At 46.4% G+C, this 10,233-nt stretch overlaps 1 pseudogene; it reads right to left on the reverse strand.

Annotated features, from left to right (window-relative positions):
- Positions 1-4,183, reverse strand: part of LOC119297085 — a 45,710-nt pseudogene extending 41,527 nt beyond the window's left edge.
- Positions 4,184-10,233: the final 6,050 nt, after the last annotated feature.

Here is a 10,233-nt window from a genome sequence, read left to right on the forward strand (position 1 = left end):
CAAAAAAAAAATGCTACAGAGTAGCCACATAATCTCAAGAATCTGTTCAAATATAGTATAAGTTGACAGCCAAAACACATGCATTGCATACATTAATTAAAGTTCGATAACTCTACAATGAAATGAATTTGCATAACTATAAATCTCTGTATAACAAATACAGATCCTACATTCATAATTACTATTTAGACAGTTGCAGATTGAGTTACAAAAATGGGGTGCTTCGGTTAGCATTACAACCCAACTAGTTACAAATTCTACATTCAGATCAATGTTTTCTGAGGATACAGTTCACACATTTAAGATCAATATATAATACTAGACAGTAGACATCAGTAACATCTCGCCATTGAATAATTATAAACAAATTATTCTGAAATAATAAATACCTGGCAGATCTCGTATCCTCGTGTGAATTCTTGGACCATCAGATACCTAGTATTAGTAGATACGTTATAACTAGAATTCATACAAGGATAGGCAGGTGTAATTATAGGCATCTGATGGCCCCTGTCTCTAAAGTTTCTTCTTGGATCCCACACAGGGAGGCCAAGAGGACCCTCCTCAATATGGCAAAGTGTAACAGGGTTGGGCCACTTCCACTGGCTGTAGACTCTGAAAAACCGAGATATCAACATGCTGGGCGATGCATTTGGGTACAATTGACATATACGAGCAACAAGAATAGCCCAATTTATGCCACCCAAAAATCCTATAACCTGGAAATGCAAGGAATATCTGAGTATCAATTCCACATGCTTATCATAATACTGATATAATGATATGCAAATGTACATAATGTAAACATGCAATCATGCACTGGACATGGCTAGCAGGGTGCTAGGGGGCTCCCCGTGCTGCAAGTTGTTTTTATTTACCCAACCATATTTTATGTGCGGCGGTATTTTAGAAACATCATTGAACAGCTTAAGAAAATGCTTTTTTGTAATATTGTTTTCTTTACTTGTATTTGTGCCCCATACTACCACAGTACTACTTTAACAGTTGACCCCAAAACAATAAAAACTAGTTTGGTAGATCCACTATAGGCAGATAAATGCAGAAAATCAGACAGCATATTGTTACATTTGGTGTCAGCTCTTGCTTGAAACCAAATGGAACATAATGTATTCTCTTGTTCTGTTGGCCTCCTCGTATAAAGTTTCCTCTTCTTCCCTAATAGAGTTATTTACCCAAAACCACTACACTTGGGGCTAGGGTAACCACTTAGTACCATATTGAAAGCAGGGCACAAAAAACCACCGGAAATGTGCCTAATGCGTAACGCGGAGCACTGATAGTCAGATAACCTCGCGAAAACAGTCAAACTGACTGGTTGGGCCCACCTGTAAGGCTACATGGAATGCCTATGTGGAAATTTTGCTGAGTTGGACCTAGGTCCCACCTGTCAATGACTAAAGTGTTTATTTTTTTCACCTATTCTTTTTTATTTCTCTCTCTTTTCGTCTGTGGGCATTTGACCGAACAGGTTGTGGGCGAGCACTGGACACGGACATCGCCGGCAGCGCCGCCACAGAGGACATTGCAGCGGTAATGCCTGGCCAACACCACTCCTTGCTGCTGCCGGCGAGCTCCTCCGGGAGACCAGCTCGCGTCCACGGGCCACGTCGTAGAAGTGGGCGCTCTTCCTCCGGTGGACGCGGACATGGTCGGGGCGGGATCTCGCCCGAGCTCAGCGTACGGCCCCGCTCGGCATGGACAGCAAGATGGAGGCGCCGAAATTTCTTATTTAGCCGTCAATGGCTGCGCGGCAAGGAACGAAGGAAGGAGGCAGGGACGCATAGAGCGGGAGCAGCGCTGGCAGCAGGCCGTGCGACTCCGCGCCCGCATCGTGCACTCCCCTGTCGCGCGACCCCGCCTCCTTGCTCCCACTCAGGAGCGCCACCGCCGTATTCTGCCGCCATCGCGGAGCTCCACGCCGCCAACTCCGACCGCCGCCGCTGTTCAGCAACCCGGCCGCCGTAGCCACGCACCTGCCCTCCCTTTTTTCTCTTCCGGCCGAGTAGGGCGTGCGACGCGGAGGAGCACCTCTCCACCACCGGAGCGTGGTGGCCTCCTTTTTCTCTTACGGGAGCATGGTGGCCTGCACCGCTCCTGGCCGCCGCCGGCAAGCTCGTCTGCAACTTCCCTGCCCCGCTCCTGTGTGCGTGACCTGTCGAAGAGATGAGGAAGAAGGCAGTGGGTGGATGACAGGTGGGACCTAGGTCCATCTAAGCAGAACTTCCACATAGGCATGCCACGTCAGCCTTACATGTGGGCCCAACCAGTCAGTTTGGCTGTTTTCGTGAGGTTATTCGACTATCAATGCTCCGTGTTATTAGTTAGGCACAAAAACGGTGGTTTTTTGTGCCCTGCCTTCAATGTGGTACTAAGTGGTTACCCTAACCCCAAGTGTGATGGTTTTGGGTAAATAACTCTCCCTAATAATGCACGTACGTTCATACTTTAAAGCATACTCTTGCAGCAAGAAGAACCATACGTTTGAGTACACCCCACGACGCTTCCCCCAGTATCTCATGAACCTTAAGATTGTGCGGAAACTCTGGATTTGAGAAGAAAAATAAGGGTTTTAGTCCATAGAATAATAATAACATGTTTACATGAGAAACAGGTGACACATACCGGAATGTTTGGGACCAATCGTAAGATTTGATCCGTAACTCGACATCCATTTAAACTACTGACAGCCTGTTCATCAACATTGTGCAGTATGGAGTCCTGAGAAAGATCAAGATCCTGAAATGGAATCATCTAACATGATTAGGAATTGCTATCGAACATCACAAGAACATGTTATGAAATGATACGCAAGCCAAACAAAACTAGGGAATAAAATGCTAAACTCCATTTCCAGTCTTCCATTTTTTGAGATGCAAATGCTTCCATTCTATACTCATTTACTACAATGAGTGCAAGATAAAGATAACATACAGTAGCGATATATTATTTAAATAACAAAGTTGTAAAATAAAACTTACGTCAGGAATCACCACATGTGCGAGGTTTGCATATAAAAGGTCAATAGACACCCCACAAAGTTTGAACACCAGAACAGGCACATGAGCATCTGGTACTGGGTGTAATTCGGAAACTTCTGGCATCTCAGCTAGCATATCGTGAAGCTACTGGAAGAAGTAGTCCTACGGAAAATGAAATGACCATTGGACACCGTAGGACAGTGATACCTTAGGATTTTTTACTTTTATTAGTAACAGATCCTCTTACATTTCGAGTTGCATGTCTTGGACCCACACATAGCGTATCAATATCTGCGCCAGGACCGTGCACTTGGGCAATAAATAACAGAATAGATAGGACCACAACAGTTAATTTAGGTGACAAAGATAGAGTGATGTCAAAAAAAAGTGACAGATAGAAAACCTCGAAAAGCGGCAAAACTATATATCTTTATCATTAAACATAACTAAAACCACCAGACTCTACATGGATATATGCATAGTGACTAATTCACTTGCATCGTTGATAGAAAAAACATACTACCTCCGTCCGGAATTAGTTGTCATTGAAATAGATGTATCTAGACATATTTCAGTGCTAGATGCGTCCATTTGAGCGACAATCAATTCCGGACCGAGGGAATACAAAATAGGCAAAAAGCATAAAAACACTATAACAACTAACGAGTCTTTCTTTAGAAATAAGAACTACTCAAGAAACGGCGTAACAGACTACCCCAAAGCGGTATGAACCAAATGTGAAGTTCTTAGCATTTGCTTCTTGCACAAACTGCTCGCGATAACCGCTCACTCTGGTGGCCTTCTTAATCCATGTTTTCACAGTCTGCCAGGACAAACAGCAAGTCATCTTGAAGCCGGCCTACCCAAAATATAAGCACATCGGCAAAGTAGGCTCAAACCTGGTCAAGTTTGCCTACGACCTCTTCTCGAGAGAGCCTCCTCTTGACTCTCGTACAAGCCCGCGTCAGCAAGAAACTGGTTAACACCAATATAACAATATATCAGCAAAACATATTACATAAGAGAGCAGCAAAAAATTTGCAAATTCTTGGTCCATCTGACACCCCTGCCACACAGGCTCGCACCTTTTCGACCTCAGCTGTCTGAATGACATCCTTCTCGGTCGGCCCGCTTAACGAGATTGGCTCGGAGACGCCAAGATAACCAGGATTGCTCTTCGACATCGAGGCTCCCAAATTTTTATTTTTATTTTTCGATGAAATGTCGATAGTACAAGTTGCATATAAAGCAAAGCAGGGTGCTGAGCTAAGCTGCACCGATACGGATACATAAATTCGACATTTGTGGAAAAGCGCCAATACGCCAATACAGGGATACGTTTAACTACTTTTTAATTCACAAAAAAAAATATGTATAGAATCTAGGAACAACAGATAGCTTTCTTATTGGCTCTACTGTGTATGCCGAAGCAGCTCCAAGCCCCTCCAACTGACAATGTTGATGCCCTGTTCCAACTCCAAGTTCCAAAGAGGTAGAATTAGACTTTTAGTAAGTGTAAAATGAATACGGAGCACCAAATCAAATCATTAGTTAGTTGTATATCTCTCATGGCATAACATGTAAGGTGGAACCTGAAAATCAAATAGCTAACATGCAAAAGGAGAAACAATCACTTTAAACGGGAATATTTTAGGTCTGACTGTTAAAATCAACAACACAGCGTAACAATACCACTATATTACCGATCATAAACAAGACCTGGGATGTCTATCAGGTCAACAATACCACTAGTAATAATGTGTTAACCAATTTCGGCTAGTATAACCCAAGACAAAGCTCCTGCTCTCTCAAATTGCATGTTACTGCTAAGCTTTGATTTCAGGTCAAGATGGTGCAGATAAAACAACTTCATTTTTTTTCTTTTCATATACCGTCAATCATTGCATGTTTCATGTCAAAAAAATAAAATTCATTGCATATTTCACTGCTGACATGTTTAAACCAAAACATTTGCTCATCTGAATAAAAAAAATTAAACTAGAATTTGTAAGCATTTAGCCCTACAAGCATTATCATAGACACCTATTCACATGCAAACTTGAATATGCACTTAAAGTATCATGCGACAAGTACTCATCAAGAAATAATCATCATTATATTCTCACAATATCAAATCTACAGCAAGTACCAACCCAATAAAAAAATCAGGAAAGACATTTGAACAAACAGAGGATGCAAGAGAAGGAGGGAGGGGGATGAGGAAAGAGGAAGGAACGAGGGAGAAAGGACGACGAAGGAGTGATGGCTACCTGCCTATGGACTGGTCGCCGGCGTAGCTCTGGGTGGCGGCGTTGCTGGGCGGGAGCGGCTGCTCCAGGGAGGGCGGCGCTGCTGGTGGGAGCGGCTGCTCGATGGAGGGAGGCGCTGCTGGGCTCCTGTACCGGCGGCGGGGCGGCGGCGGCTTAGGCCAACTCCACAGCGCGACCCTATCCTGTCCGTCCCCGTCTGTTTAGGGTAAAAGGGACAAAAAAGGCGGCCCAGCACGGGAGCAAACAGACTTTTGTCCGCTTTGTGTCCGCTTTCGACCCATCCGCGGCCCAAGTTTGCGCCGCTTTTGGGGTGAAACGGACACCACGCGGACGCGCGGGTCGTCTGCGCGTGTCCTCCCTTGGCCCGCCCGTCGGTGGTACAAGACGGGTCTTTTTCTATCCGCCCCTCCCTTCCTCCGGCCGCACCCCCTCCACTCTTCCCCACTCTTCCCCACTCTTCCCCTCGCTGCCGCCGCCGCCGCTGCCATTGCAGCCATGCAGTTCGGACGCGAGCTCGCCCAACCCCTTCCCCTCGGCGCCGCCGAGCTACCCAACCACGACCACCTGGTTTGCGCACCCGCCGGCCGGTTTTGGGGCAGATCCGGTCGGTCTTGAGCTCGGCCGGTTGTGGGAGGCCTGGCCGCGCCATGGACTGGCCGGGCACCTCGCCGGAAGGCCCTGGCAGGGCCGCAAGGCCACATGCAGGCAGTGGCTCCTCCTCTAGCTGCTCGGATCTGCATCGTCGGTGGGCCGCCGGCAGATACACGAATGGTGGCCGGCCGGGCTCGGTGCTTGCCCAAAAGCTCACCGGCGCACCGTTGCCACTCATTAAGTGCGACCACTGCCCAAGGATGGTCGTGCGCCACATCTCTACAACGCCGGAACATCCGGGATGGGTGTTCATCAAGTGCTTAAACGATGGGGTATGCGCTTTTTTAGCTTCGGTTTGTGCTCTAGATTTGACTAGTTGTGCTAACTTCAAATTTTGTTGTGTAGAATGGATGCAAGTTTTGGTATTGAGAAGAAGAGTACATCGATATATCGATAGAGCAAAATTTAGTACATGTTCGTGCACTTTTAGCTAGCATAGAGGCTGTAAATGAGACAAGTGCACTTGTTGCTAGATTAGAGGCTAGACACAAGACTAGATCTGAGGAAGCAACATCTACTTGTGGCTTGAAGAAGAAAGGAGGATGCCAGATCGAGCCTCCTCCACAGATCAGCAATGAGTGCATCGAGAAGGCCCTAACCCAACTCAAGGGGGCAGTTATGAAAGTTGGCTATCTTCTAAAATGTATTCTTGTTGTTCTTATTTTCTTTGGTCTTGCTTTACTAGTCAAAATGTGATGATGCATTTTCCATGTACCAAAAATGAATGATGAAATAAAGTTAAGGACTTGCAAAGAAATAATACGCGGACATGATGCGGCCGGGATGCGGCCGCGCGGTGGGCGCACGGCCACCGCATCCCAGGACACGCCCGGACACGACCCCAAATCCCTACCCAAACGGACAGAATCCGGACAAAACGGACGTCCGTTTGGGGTCGCGCGGTGGAGTTGGCCTTAGGAGGGGAGGAGGAGCCAGTAAAGGACGGGGGTCGGTGGTGGCCGGTGGACGTTAGTCGGTACGGGCTGTCAAAAAAAAGTTCGAGCTAGGCAAGCTATGAATTCGGTTCGATTTTATGGTCAGTTTGCTTGAGCTCTACAAAATGAATCATTTTTTTCCTTTTGAGGGGACAATGAATCAAACTTTTTCTTTTTGAAGTTGGACAATGAATCAAATTTGATAGGACATCTTGTGATAATTTCATTCGTCAGATTATGTTTGCAACTCCGGTTTATATGTGAATCTATGCCATATTCACATTTCGCAAAAAAAAACTCAACTTGTTTTCTTATATATCCTATGAATGAGATTGCAAATATAAAATCGTTAAGCTTATTGTGCCTATGCCATTTCATTAAAATCAACTTGATATGTGAATATAACATAGATAAAAAAATCTTGGTTAGTGCTATTTGCATATCTTGTAATGTTATTGTTATGCAACCTTTACCTTTACATAATTTGCATGATTCTTCACATATCCCATGCCATGATCGCCTTGCTTTGGACATGCATTGTTTTAGATGTTGTTCAATTTCTCCTTTCATTACTTGCAACATGCTTATACTATTGCTCGTGAGGAAGCCTCTATAGTTTCCTTATACATGTTAGAAGATTGTGATTCATCATATGCATTGCATGCTCCCAATAGTTGTATGCACAATATGCTTGATATACCAAAAATCCATCTTTGCACCCGAGCTCATCTATCATATGCATTACATGCTTCCCATAGTTGTGTGCACAATATGCTTGATATACCGAAAATCCATCTCTGCACCCGAGCTCATCTGCACCCACGCTGACGAAAAAAATAAAAAAAACTAGAAAAAATCAAAAAATTCCAAAAAAATTGTGAGGTAGAAAATTTGATGCGTGAGGTTCGCTCCGATTTTCATATCATTTCGACATCTGAGGAGCCCTCAGCAAAAAAGACAAATTGAGGGTCTGTAAAAATGTTTATTGTTCATGTACTGTTTTGGTCCAATTTGTCTTTTTTGCTGAGAGCTGCTCACATGTTCAAATGATTTAAAATTTGGAGCGGGCCTCATGCAACAAATTGTCTACCGTACAAAAAAATTGGAATTTTTTGAATTTTTTATGAATTCTTTTCTAACCAGGTGCAAATAAGCCTGGGCACCAAAACGTCCTACTCCTTGATGTACATGCTATTGATGTGACTATATTTCATGTCCCAATCGTGCTAAGAGCATCTCCAGCCGTTCGCCCCCCAGGGGCTAGAAAAAGCGTAGCTTGGGGGCGAACCGACGATATTTTCATCATGGGGGCGATCGGGTTTCTAGCCGCCGCCCTCAGACGCCCTTTTTGTAAAAAAATTAAAAAGACATTTGGCCAAAATTCAGCAAACACGACATATATTTGATGATATTTAGGCGTTTCACAGTTTTTTACATATAGAAAAAATAAAATCTACTAAAAAGGAAAACAAAGGGCTGCTGCCACGCCTACAGGCCGAAGAACTTGCTGAACGCGGTGTAGTCGCCGTCGCCGTCGCCGTACTCCTCCTTCTCCTTCTTCACATGGCCGTCCCTGCCAGAGCCTTGCCCGGGGTTGCCCTGGCGGACTGGTTTGGCCGGTGGCGGTGCGTCATCGTCGTTGTCCTTGAGCACGATGACGCCTCCCTCATCGTGGCCACGGCGGCGTGCGGGGATCTCCTCCAGGGCACGACGCTGGTGCTCCATCTCGAGCCGGGCCCAATCCTTCCGCGACCACTTCATGGTGGCCTCGTCGTCGAGCGCGTCATCATGCTCGCTCTTCACGGCGGCGAGGCCCGGCTCCATCTTCGGCTTGACGAGTGATACGTCTCCAACGTATCTATAATTTTTGATTGTTACATGCTATTATATTACCTGTTTTGGATGTTTAATGGACTTTAATATGCTCTTTTATATTATTTTTGGGACTAACCTATTAACCGGAGGCCTAGTGCCAGTTTCTGTTTTTTTGCCTATTTCAGTGTTTCGTAGAAAAAGAATATCAAGCAGAATCCAAATAGAATGAAACCTTCACAAGGATCTTTCTTGGAACAAACGCAATGTAGGAGACTTGGAGTGGAAGTCAGAGACGCAACAAGGCGGCCACGAGGCAGGAGGGCGCGCCCAGGGGGTAGGCACGCCCCCACCCTCGTGGGCCCCTCGTAGCTCCACCGACGTACTTCTTTTGTCTATATATACTCTTATACCCTAAAAACATCCAGGGGAGCCACGAAACCACTTTTCCACCGCCGCAACCTTCTGTACCCGTGAGATCCCATCTCGGGCCTTTTCCGGCGATCTGTCGGAGGGGGAATCAATCACAGAGGGCTTCTACATCAACACCATAGCCTCTTTGATGATGTGTGAGTAGTTTACCACAGACCTTCGGGTCCATAGTTATTAGCTAGATGGCTTCTTCTCTCTCTTTGGTTCTCAATACAAAGTTCTCCTCGATGTTCTTGGAGATCTATTCGATGTAATCACTACAAAAAAAGACACATATGTGACATTTTGGGCCGAACGAAATTTTTTTCTGTCATACATATGACACTTCTATGACAATAATTATGACAAAACCCGGTATCATCATAGATATGGTGGGATCATACTTCTATGACAAAAAATCATGATAGAAAATGGGCTTTTCGTCCTGGGCGGGCCGGAGACGTGGCTGCATGACATTCTTTGGGTCGTCCATGACGGAAAAAACCGTGGTAGAAGCGAGGGCGAGGAAAATTTTGGGGAGTTCCCGGTTACGGTGGAAGGTCGGGGGCCGAGCGATGCTCGTTTCTCTCGTACACGTACGTGCGTGTGTGCGAGGCGTTGGCTCTAACTGAACCCGAGCGAGGCGTTGGGCTCTAACTGAACCCGAGCGATTGCACTGCAGGCTACGCATTACTGAACCCGAGCGATCGATCGATGACTGTTAACTGAACCCGATCGAGCGATTCCTTCGCTACTGCTGCTAACTGAAGCCGATCGATTGGATGAACAGTGAGCGTTGCAGGGGGAGGGGGGTTGGATGAACAGTGAGTGGTGGCGTTGCCTCTGGATGAACAGGACCCCGTGGTGTGGAGGGCTGGATGAACAGTAGACGGTGGAGGGGTGCCCGTGGAGGGGTGGTTGAACAAGACCCCGTGGTGTGGAGGGCTGGATGAACAGTAGACGGTGGAGGGGTGCCCATGGAGAGGTGGTTGAATAGTAGCCGATGGAATAGCGCGCGGTGGAGGCTGGGTGAACAGGAGCCCGTGGAGGCTGGAGGAGGTCGACGGTAGCCCGTGGAGGCTGGAGGAGGTCGACGGTGGAGATGAACAGTATCCCGTGGAGTCCCGTTTTGCGGTACGCCACACCCCTCCCGAT

This window comes from Triticum dicoccoides, chromosome 5A (assembly GCF_002162155.2).
Source record: "Triticum dicoccoides isolate Atlit2015 ecotype Zavitan chromosome 5A, WEW_v2.0, whole genome shotgun sequence".
In the NCBI taxonomy this organism is placed as follows: domain Eukaryota; kingdom Viridiplantae; phylum Streptophyta; class Magnoliopsida; order Poales; family Poaceae; genus Triticum; species Triticum dicoccoides.